This window comes from Mobula birostris, chromosome 13 (genome assembly GCF_030028105.1).
Source record: "Mobula birostris isolate sMobBir1 chromosome 13, sMobBir1.hap1, whole genome shotgun sequence".
NCBI classification, from domain to species: Eukaryota; Metazoa; Chordata; class Chondrichthyes; order Myliobatiformes; family Myliobatidae; genus Mobula; species Mobula birostris.
Window position 1 is genome coordinate 686,256 of NC_092382.1, and position 13,311 is coordinate 699,566.

The 13,311-nt window shown below is 57.7% G+C and overlaps 1 protein-coding gene across 4 annotated transcripts in view; it reads left to right on the forward strand.

Annotated features, from left to right (window-relative positions):
- Positions 1-13,311, forward strand: part of LOC140208192 (NACHT, LRR and PYD domains-containing protein 3-like) — a 70,719-nt gene that overhangs the window by 35,953 nt on the left and 21,455 nt on the right. The gene's annotated exons all lie outside the window — the stretch shown is intronic.

The window sequence follows — 13,311 nt, forward strand, 5'->3', positions numbered from 1 at the left end:
TCCTAACACACTGTGAGACCCCACACACTCCGGGCAGGGACTTGACGCACTGTGAGACGCCACACACTCCTGACAGCATCCTGACACACATTGCGATCCCACACACATCTGAGAGTGTTCTGACACACAGTGAGACCCCACACACCCACGACCAGATCCTGACACAGTGTGAAACCCCACAAACCACTCACGGTGTCCTGACACACTGTGAAACCCCACACAACCCTGGCAGGGTCCAAACACACTGTGAGAGCCCACACACCCCTGGAACGGTCCTGACACACTGTGAGACCCCACACACCCCTGACAGGGCCCTGACACACTGTCAGACCACTCACACCTCTGACGGTGACCTGACAAACTGTGAGACCCCACACACCCCTGACAGGGTGCTGACACACAGCGAGACCCTACACACCCCTGACAGGGTCCGGACACACTGTGGGATCCCACACACTCCTGACATGGTCCTGACACACTGTGAGACCCCACAGGCCCCAAAAGGGTCCTGACACACTGTGAGACGCCACACACCCCAAAAGGATCCTGACACATTGTGAGACCCCACACACCCAGGATAGGGTCCTGAGAGACTGTGAGATCCGACACACCCCTGAGAGGGTCCTAACACACTGTGGGACCCCACAGGCCCCAAAAGGGTCCTGACACATTGTGAGATGCCACACATACCTGACAGGGTCCAGACACACTGTGAGACCCCGCACTCCCCTAACAGGGTCGTGACACTCTGTGAGACCCCACACACTATTGACACGGTCCTGACACACTGTGAGACCCCACAGGGACCTGACAGGGACCTGACGCACTGTGAGACTCCACACACACCAGACAGGGTCCGGACAACTGTGAGACCCCACACACCCTAGATAGTGTCCTGACAGATTGTGAGATCCGACACACCCCTGAGAGAGTCCTGACGCACTGTGAGACCGCACAGGACCCAAAAGGATCCTGACACACTGTAAGACCCTACACACCCCTGACAGGGACTTGACGCACTGTGAGACGCCACACACTCCTGACAGCGTCCTGACACACATTGCGATCCCACACACATCTGAGAGTGTTCTGACACACAGTGAGACCCCACACACCCACGACCAGATCCTGACACACTGTAAAATCCGGCAAACCACTCACGGTGTCCTGACACACTGTGAAACCCCACACAACCCTGGCAGAGTCCTAACACACTGTGAGACCCCACACACCACTGACTGGGTCCTGACACGCATTAAGATCCCACACATACCTGAGAGGGTCCAGACACACCGTGAGACCTAACACACCCCTGACAGCGATCTGACACACATTGCGATCCCACACACATTGAAAGGGTTCTGACATACTGTGAGACCCCATACACCCCTGGCAGCGTCCAGACACACTGCGAGACCCCACACACCCCAAAAGGGTCCTGACACATTGTGAGACCCCACACACCCCAGAATGTTCCTGACACATTGTGAGACCCCACACACCCAGGATAGGGTCCTGAGAGACTGTGAGATCCGACACACTCCTGAGAGGGTCTTAAAACACTGTGAAACCCCACAGGCCCCAAAAGGGTCCTGACACATTGTGAGACGGCACACATGCCTGACAGGGTTCAGAAACACTGTCGGACCCCACACACCCCTGCCAGCGACCTGACCCACTGCGGATGCCACACACACCTGACAGGGTCCTGACACACACTGCGATCCCACACATCCCTGGCAGGGTCCTGACGCACTGTGAGACCCCAAACAACCCAGGCAGGGTTCTGACACACTGTGAGACCCCACACACCCGTAACAGGGACCTGTCACACTGTGAGACCCCACAAACCAGTGACAGGGTCCTGACACACTGTGAGACCACACACACCCCTGATAGGATCGTGACGCACCACACGACACCACACACACATGAAAGGGTCCTGACACACTGTGAGACCCCACACATCCCTGGAACGGTCCTGACACACTGAGACTGCACACACCCCTGACAGGGCCCTGACACACTGTCAGACCCTACACACCCCTGACAGGGTGCTGACACACAGCGAGACCCTACATACCCCTGACAGGGTCCGCACACACTGTGGGATCCCACACACTCCTGACATGGTCCTGACACACTGTGAGACCCCACAGGCCCCAAATGGGTCCTGACACATTGTGAAACGGCACACACGCCTGACAGGGTTCAGAAACACTGTGGGACCCCACTCACACCTGAGGGGTCCTGACACACTGTGAGACCCCACACACCCTGGATAGGGTCCTGATAGACTGTAAGATCCGACACACCACTGAGAGAGTCCTGACACACTGTGAGACACCACACAACCCTGACACAGTCCTGACACACTGTGAGACCCCAAACAACCCAGGCAGGGTGCTGACACACTGTGAGACCCCACACACCACTAACAGGGACCTGTCACACTGTGAGACCCCACAAACCACTGACAGGGTCCTGACACACTATGAGACCACACACACCCCCGATAGGATCGTAACACACGACACGACACCACACACATGAAAGGGTCCTGACAAACTGTGAGACCTCACACACCCCTTGTACGGTCCTGACACACTGTGAGACTGCACACACCCCTGGCACGGTCCTGACACACTGTGAGACTGCACACACCCCTGACAGGGCCCTGACACACTGTCAGACCCCATACACTTCTGACGGTGACCTGACACACAGCGAGACCCTACACATCCCTGACAGGGTCCGGACACACTGTGAGACCCCACAGGCCCCAAAAGGGTCCTGACACATTGTGAGACACCACACACCCCAAAAGGTTCCTGACACATTGTGAGACCTCACACACCCAGGATGGGGTCCTGAGAGACTGTGAGATCCGACACACCCTGAGAGGGTCCTAACACACTGTGAGACCACACAGGTCCCAAAAGGGTCCTGACACATTGTGAGACGCCACACACACCTGACAGGGTCCAGACACACTGTGAGACCCCGCACTCCCCTAACAGGGTCCTGACGCACTGTGAGACTCCACACACACCAGACAGGGTCCGGACACACTGTGAGACCCCACAGGCCCCAAAAGGGTCCTGACACACTGTAAGACCCCACACAACCCTGACAGGGACATGACGCACTGTGAGACGCCACACACTCCTGACAGCGTCCCGACACACATTGCGATCCCACACACATCTGAGAGTGTTCTGACACACAGTCAGACCCCACACACCCACGACCAGATCCTGACACACCGTGAAACCCCACAAACCACTCACGGTGTCCTGACACACTGTGAAACCCCACACAACCCTGGCAGGGTCCTAACACACTGTGAGAGCCCACACACCACTGACAGCGTCCTGATCCACTGTGGATGCCACACACACCTGACAGGGTCCTGACACACACTGCGATCCCACATACCCCTGGCAGGGTCATGACTCACTGTGAGACCCCACACACCCCTGGCAGGGTTCTGACACACATTGCGATCCCACACACATCTGAGAGGGTTCTGACACACTGTGAGACCCCACACACCCCTGACAGGGTCCTAACACACTGTGAGACCCCACACACCCCTGCCAGGGTCCTAACACACTGTGAGACCCCACACACCCCTGACAGGGTCCTGACACACTGTGAGACCACACACACCCCTGACAGGATCGTGACACACCACACGACACCACACACACATGAAAGGGTCCTGACACACTGTGAGACCCCACACACCCCTGGAACGGTCCTGACACACTGTGAGACTGCACACTCCCCTGATTGGGCCCTGACACACTGTCAGACCCCACACATCCCTGACGGGGACCTGACGCACTGTGAGACCCGACACACCCCTGACAGGGTCCTGATCCACTGTGAGACCACACACACACCTGACAGCCAAGTTCCTGACACACTGTGAGACCCACACACCCTGGGCAGGGTCCTGACAGACTGTGAGATCCGACACAGCCCTGAGAGGGCCCTGACACACTGTGAGACCCCACAGGCCCCAGAAGGGTCCTGACACACTGTGAGACCACACACTCCCCTGACGGGGTTCAGAAACGCTGTGAGACCCCACACACCCCAGAAGGGTCCTGACACACTGTGAGACCCCACACACCCCTGACAGGGACATGACGCACTGTGAGACGCCACAAACCCCTGACAGGGTCCTGACACACATTGCGATCCCACACCCATCTGTGTCCAGACAACCAGTGAGACCCCACACACACCTGGCAGGGTCCAGGCACACTGTGAGACCCCACACAACCCAGGCAGGGTCCTGACACATTGTGAGACCCCACAAACCCCTGCCCGGCTCCTGACACACTGTGAGACCCCACACACCCCTGACAAGGTCCTGTCACACTGTGAGACCCCACAAACCACTGACAGGGTCCTGACACACTGTGAGACCACACAGACCCCTGACAGTATCGTGACACACCACACGACACCACACACACATCAAAGGGTCCTGATACACTGTGAGACCACACACACCCCTGGCACGGTCCTGACACACTGTGAGGCCCCACAAACCACTGACAGGGTCCTGACACACTGTGAGACCACACACACCCCTGACAGCGACCTGACACACTGTGAGACGCCACAGACAACTGACAGGGTCCTGACACGCTGTGAGACGCCACGCACCCCTGACAAAGCCCTGACACATTGTCAGACGCCACACACCTCTGACGGGGACCTGACACACAGCGAGACCCTACACACCCCTGACAGGGACCTGACACAGTGTGAGACCCAAACAAACCCTTGACAGGTACCTGACACACTGTGAGACCCCACACATCCCTGACAGGGTCCTGACACACATTGCGATCCCACACACCTGTAACAGGACACTGACACACTGTGATACCCCACACACCCCTAACAGGACCCTGACACACTATGAGACGCCACACACCCCTGACAGGGTCCAAGCACTCTGTGAGATCCCCACACCCTTGAAAGGATCTTGACACACGGTGAGACCTGACATACCCCTGACAGTGTCGTGACACACTGTGAGACCCCAAACACACCTGACAGGTTCCTGTCAAACTGTGAGACCCCACACACCCGTGACAGGGTCCTGACGCACTGTGAGACCCCACACACCCCTGACAGGGTCAGGACAAGCTGTGACGCCCCACACACACCTGACAGGACACTGACACACTGTGAGACCCCACACACACCTGACAGGACACTGACACACTGTGAGACCCCACACACACCTGACAGGACACTGACGCACTGTGAGACCCCAGACACCCCTGACAGGGTACAGAAACACTGTGAGACCCCGAACACCCTGACAGGGTCCTGACAAACTGTAATACACACACACCGCTCACAGGGTCCTGGCACACTGTGAGACTCCACACACCCCTGACAATGTCCTGTCACATTGTCAGACCCCACACACTACTGACAGGGTTCTGACACACTGTGAGACCCCCCACACACCTGACAGGGTCCTGATACACTGTGAGACCCCCCACACACCTGACAGGGTCCTGATACACTGTGAGACACCACACACCCCAAAAGGTTCCTGACACATTGTGAGACCTCACACACCCAGGATAGGGTCCTGAGAGACTGTGAGATCCGACACACCCTGAGAGGGTCCTAACACACTGTGAGACCACACAGGTCCCAAAAGGGTCCTGACACATTGTGAGACGCCACACACACCTGACAGGGTCCAGACACACTGTGAGACCCCGCACTCCCCTAACAGGGTCCTGACACACTGTGAGACCCCACACACAATTGACACGGTTCTGACACACTGTGAGACCCCACAGGGACCTGACGCACTGTGAGACTCCACACACACCAGACAGGGTCCGGACACACTGTGAGACCCCACAGGCCCCAAAAGGGTCCTGACACACTGTAAGACCCCACACAACCCTGACAGGGACATGACGCACTGTGAGACGCCACACACTCCTGACAGCGTCCTGACACACATTGCGATCCCACACACATCTGAGAGTGTTCTGACACACAGTCAGACCCCACACACCCACGACCAGATCCTGACACACCGTGAAACCCCACAAACCACTCACGGTGTCCTGACACACTGTGAAACCCCACACAACCCTGGCAGGGTCCAAACACACTGTGAGAGCCCACACACCCCTGGAACGGTCCTGACACACTGTGAGACCCCACACACCCCTGACAGGGCCCTGACACACTGTCAGACCACTCACACCTCTGACGGTGACCTGACAAACTGTGAGACCCCACACACCCCTGACAGGGTGCTGACACACAGCGAGACCCTACACACCCCTGACAGGGTCCGGACACACTGTGAGACCACACACACCCCTGACGGGGACTTGACGCACTGTGAGACCCCACACACCCCTGACAGGGTCCTGACCCACTGTGAGACCACACACACACCTGACAGCCAGGTTCCTGACACACTGTGAGACCCACACACCCTGGACAGGGTCCTGACAGACTGTGAGATCCGACACAGCCCTGAGAGGGCCCTGACACACTGTGAGACCCCACAGGCCCCAGAAGGGTCCTGACACACTGTGAGACCACACACTCCCCTGACAGGGTTCAGAAACGCTGTGAGACCCCACACACCCCAGAAGGGTCCTGACACACTGTGAGACCCCACACACCCCTGACAGGGACATGACGCACTGTGAGACGCCACAAACCCCTGACAGGGTCCTGACACACATTGCGATCCCAGACCCATCTGTGTCCAGACAACCAGTGAGACCCCACACACACCTGGCAGGGTCCAGGCACACTGTGAGACCCCACACAGCCCAGGCAGGGTCCTGACACACTGTGAGACCACACAGACCCCTGACAGTATCGTGACACACCACACAACACCACACACACATCAAAAGGTCCTGATACACTGTGAGACCACACACACCCCTGGCACGGTCCTGATACACTGTGAGGCCCCACAAACCACTGACAGGGTCCTGACACACTGTGAGACCACACACACCCCTGACAGCGACCTGACACACTGTGAGACGCCACAGACAACTGACAGGGTCCTGACACGCTGTGAGACGCCACGCACCCCTGACAGGGTCCTGACACACATTGCGATCCCACACACCTGTAACAGGACAATGACACACTGTGATACCCCACACACCCCTAACAGGACACTGACACACTATGAGACGCCACACACCCCTAACAGGGTCCAAGCACTCTGTGAGATCCCCACACCCTTGAAAGGATCTTGACACACGGTGAGACCTGACATACTGCTGGCAGTGTCGTGACACACTGTGAGACCCCAAACACACCTGACAGGTTCCTGACAAACTGTGAGACCCCACATACCCGTGACAGGGTCCTGACACACTGTGAGACCCCACACACCCCTGACAGGATCAGGACAAGCTGTGACGCCCCACACACACCTGACAGGACACTGACACACTGTGAGACTCCACACACACCTGACAGGACACTGACACACTGTGAGACCCCACACACACCTGACAGGACACTGACACACTGTGAGACCCCACACACCCCTGGCAGGGTCCAAACACACTGTGAGAGCCCACACACCCCTGGAACGGTCCTGACACACTGTGAGACCCCACACACCGCTGACAGGGCCCTGACACACTGTCAGACCACTCACACCTCTGACGGTGACCTGACAAACTGTGAGACCCCACACACCCCTGACAGGGTGCTGACACACAGCGAGACCCTACACACCCCTGACAGGGTCCGGACACACTGTGAGACCACACACACCCCTGACGGGGACCTGACGCACTGTGAGACCCCACACACCCCTGACAGGGTCCTGACCCACTGTGAGACCACACACACACCTGACAGCCAGGTTCCTGACACACTGTGAGACCCACACACCCTGGACAGGGTCCTGACAGACTGTGAGATCCGACACAGCCCTGAGAGGGCCCTGACACACTGTGAGACCCCACAGGCCCCAGAAGGGTCCTGACACACTGTGAGACCACACACTCCCCTGACAGGGTTCAGAAACGCTGTGAGACCCCACACACCCCAGAAGGGTCCTGACACACTGTGAGACCCCACACACCCCTGACAGGGACATGACGCACTGTGAGACGCCACAAACCCCTGACAGGGTCCTGACACACATTGCGATCCCAGACCCATCTGTGTCCAGACAACCAGTGAGACCCCACACACACCTGGCAGGGTCCAGGCACACTGTGAGACCCCACACTCCTCTAACAGGGTCCTGTCACACTGTGAGACCCCACACACTATTGACACGGTCCTGACACACTGTGAGACCCCAAAGGGACCTGGCAGGGACCTGACGCACTGTGAGACTCCACACACACCAGACAGGGTCCAGACACACTGTGAGACCCCACAGGCCCCAAAAGGGTCCTGACACACTGTAAGACCCACACACCCCTGACAGGGACTTGACACACTGTGAGACGCCACAAACCCCTGACAGGGTCCTGACACACATTGCGATCCCAGACCCATCTGTGTCCAGACAACCAGTGAGACCCCACACACACCTGGCAGGGTCCAGGCACACTGTGAGACCCCACACAACCCAGGCAGGGTCCTGACACATTGTGAGACCCCACAAACCCCTGCCCGGCTCCTGACACACTGTGAGACCCCACACAACCCTCACACAGTCCTGACACACTGTGAGACCCCACAAACCACTAACAGGGTCCTGACACACTGTGAGACCACACAGACCCCTGACAGGGTCCTGACACACTGTGAGACCACACAGACCCCTGACAGTATCGTGACACACCACACAACACCACACACACATCAAAAGGTCCTGATACACTGTGAGACCACACACACCCCTGGCACGGTCCTGATACACTGTGAGGCCCCACAAACCACTGACAGGGTCCTGACACACTGTGAGACCACACACACCCCTGACAGCGACCTGACACACTGTGAGACGCCACAGACAACTGACAGGGTCCTGACACGCTGTGAGACGCCACGCACCCCTGACAGGGTCCTGACACACATTGCGATCCCACACACCTGTAACAGGACAATGACACACTGTGATACCCCACACACCCCTAACAGGACACTGACACACTATGAGACGCCACACACCCCTAACAGGGTCCAAGCACTCTGTGAGATCCCCACACCCTTGAAAGGATCTTGACACACGGTGAGACCTGACATACTGCTGGCAGTGTCGTGACACACTGTGAGACCCCAAACACACCTGACAGGTTCCTGACAAACTGTGAGACCCCACATACCCGTGACAGGGTCCTGACACACTGTGAGACCCCACACACCCCTGACAGGATCAGGACAAGCTGTGACGCCCCACACACACCTGACAGGACACTGACACACTGTGAGACTCCACACACACCTGACAGGACACTGACACACTGTGAGACCCCACACACACCTGACAGGACACTGACACACTGTGAGACCCCACACACCCCTGACAGGGTCCTGACACACTGTGAGACCCCACACACCCCTGACAGGGTCCTGACACACTGTGAGACCCCACACGCTATTGACACGGTCCTGACACACTGTGAGACCCCAAAGGGACCTGGCAGGGACCTGACGCACTGTGAGACTCCACACACACCAGACAGGGTCCAGACACACTGTGAGACCCCACAGGCCCCAAAAGGGTCCTGACACACTGTAAGACCCACACACCCCTGACAGGGACTTGACACACTGTGAGACGCCACAAACCCCTGACAGGGTCCTGACACACATTGCGATCCCAGACCCATCTGTGTCCAGACAACCAGTGAGACCCCACACACACCTGGCAGGGTCCAGGCACACTGTGAGACCCCACACAACCCAGGCAGGGTCCTGACACATTGTGAGACCCCACAAACCCCTGCCCGGCTCCTGACACACTGTGAGACCCCACACAACCCTGACAAGGTCCTGTCACACTGTGAGACCCCACACACCCCTGACAGGGTCCTGACACACTGTGAGACCCCACACACCCCTGACAGGATCCTGACACACTGTGAGACCCCACATACCCCTGACAGGGTCCTAACACACTGTGAGACCCCACACACCCCTGACAGGGTCCAAGCACTCTGTGAGATCCCCACACCCTTGAAAGGATCTTGACACACGTTGAGACCTGACATACCCCTGACAGTGTCGTGACACACTGTGAGACCCCAAACACACCTGACAGGTTCCTGACAAACTGTGAGACCCCACACACCCGTGACAGGGTCCTGACACACTGTGAGACCCCACACACCCCTGACAGGGTCAGGACAAGCTGTGACGCCCCACACACACCTGACAGGACACTGACACACTGTGAGACTCCACACACACCTGACAGGGCACTGACACACTGTGAGACCCCACACACACCTGACAGGACACTGACACACTGTGAGACCCCAGACACCCCTGACAGGGTACAGAAACACTGTGAGACCCCGAACACCCTGACAGGGTCCTGACAAACTGTGATACACACACACCGCTCACAGGGTCCTGGCACACTGTGAGACTCCACACACCCCTGACAATGTCCTGTCACACTGGAAGACGCCACACAGCCCTGACACGGACCTGACACACTGTGAGACACCACACACCCCTGACAGGACACTGACACACTGTGAGACCCTAGACACCCCTGACAGGGTACAGAAACACTGTGAGACCCCGAACACCCTGACAGGGTCCTGACAAACTGTGATACACACACACCGCTCACAGGGTCCTGGCACACTGTGAGACTCCACACACCCCTGACAATGTCCTGTCACATTGTCAGACCCCACACACTACTGACAGGGTTCTGACACACTGTGAGACCCCCCACACACCTGACAGGGTCCTGACACACTGTGAGACGGCACGCACACCTGACAGGGTCCTGACACACTGGAAGACGCCACACGGACCTGACACACTGTGAGACACCACACACCCCTGACAGGACCTGACACACTGTGAGACTCGACACACCCCTGACAGGGTCCTGACACACTGTGAGACCCTACACACCCCTGACAGGGTCCAAGCACTCTGTGAGATCCCCACACCCTTGAGAGGATCTTGACACACGGTGAGACCTGACATACCCCTGACAGTGTCGTGACACACTGTGAGACCCCAAACACACCTGACAGGTTCCTGACAAACTGTGAGACCCCAAACACCCGTGACAGGGTCCTGACACACTGTGAGACCCCACACACCACTAGCAGGGACCTGACAAACTGTGAGACCCCACACAAACCTGAGAGGACACGACACACTGTGAGACTCGACACACCCCTGACAGGGTCCTGACACACTGTGGACGCCACGCACACCTGACAGGGTCCTGACACACATTGCGATCCCACACACACCTGGCAGGGTCCTGATACAAATTGCGATCCCACACAACCCTAGCAGGTTCCTGACGCACTCTGAGACCCCACACACCCTGGATAGGGTCCTGACACACTACGAGACCACACACACCCCTGACAGGGTCCAGACACACATTGCGATCTCACACACATCTGAGAGGGTTCTGACACACTGTGAGACCCCACACACCCCCGACAGGATCCTGACACACTGTGAGACCTCAAACAACCATGACAGGACCCTGACACACTGTGAGACCCCACACACCACTAAAAGGGACCTGTCACACTGTGAGACCCCACAAACCACTGACAGGGTCCTGACACACTGTGAGACCACACACACCCCTGACAGGGTCCTAACACACTGTGAGACCCCACACACCCCTGCCAGGGTCCTAACACACTGTGAGACCCCACACACCCCTGACAGGGTCCTGACACACTGTGAGACCACACACACCCCTGACAGGATCGTGACACGCCACACGACACCACACACACATGAAAGGGTCCTGACACACTGTGAGACCCCACAGGCCCCAAAAGGGTCCTGACACACTGTGAGACTGCACACTCCCCTGACTGGGCCCTGACACACTGTCAGACCCCACACACCTCTGACGGTGACCTGACACACTGTGAGACCCTACACACCCATGACAGGGTCCGGACACACTGTGGGATCCCACACACTCCTGACATGGTCCTGACACACTGTGAGACCCCACAGACTCCAAAAGGGTCCTGACACACTGTGAGATGCCACACACCCCAAAAGGATCCTGACACATTGTGAGACCCCACACACCCAGGATAGGGTCCTGAGAGACTGTGAGATCCGACACACCCCTGAGAGGGTCCTAACACACTGTGAGACCCCACAGGCCCCAAAAGGGTCCTGTCACATTGTGAGACGGCACACACACCTGACAGGGTTCAGAAACACTGTGGGACCCCACTCACACCTGAGGGGTCCTGACACACTGTGAGACGCCACACACCCCTGACAGGGTCCTGACACACATTGCGATCCCAGACCCATCTGTGTCCAGACAACCAGTGAGACCCCACACACACCTGGCAGGGTCCAGGCACACTGTGAGACCCCACACAACCCAGGCAGGGTCCTGACACATTGTGAGACCCCACAGACCCCTGCCCGGCTCCTGACACACTGTGAGACCCCACACAACCCTGACACAGTCCTGACACACTGTGAGACCCCACACACCCCTGACAAGGTCCTGACACACTGTGAGATCCCACACACCCCTGACAAGGTCCTGACACATTGTGAGACCCCACAAACCACTGACAGGGTCCTGACACACTGTGAGACCACACACACCCCTGACAGTATCGTGACACACCACGCGACACCACGCACACATCAAAGGGTCCTGATACACTGTGAGACCCCACACACCCCTGGCACGGTCCTGACACACTGTGAGGCCCCACAAACCACTGGCAGGGTCCTGACACACTGTGAGACCACACACACCCCTGACAGGATCCTGACACACTGTGAGACGCCACAGACAACTGACAGGGTCATGACGCGCTGTGAGACGCCACGCACCCCTGACAAAGCCCTGACACATTGTCAGACGCCACACACCTCTGACGGGGACCTGACACACTGTGAGACCCCACACACCCCTGACAGGGTCCTGACACACATTGCGATCCCACACACCTGTAACAGGACACTGACACACTGTGATACCCCACACACCCCTAACAGGACCCTGACACACTGTGAGACCCCACACACCCCTAACAGGACCCTGACACAGTGTGAGACCCAAACAAACCTTTGACAGGTACCTGACACAGTGTGAGACGCCGC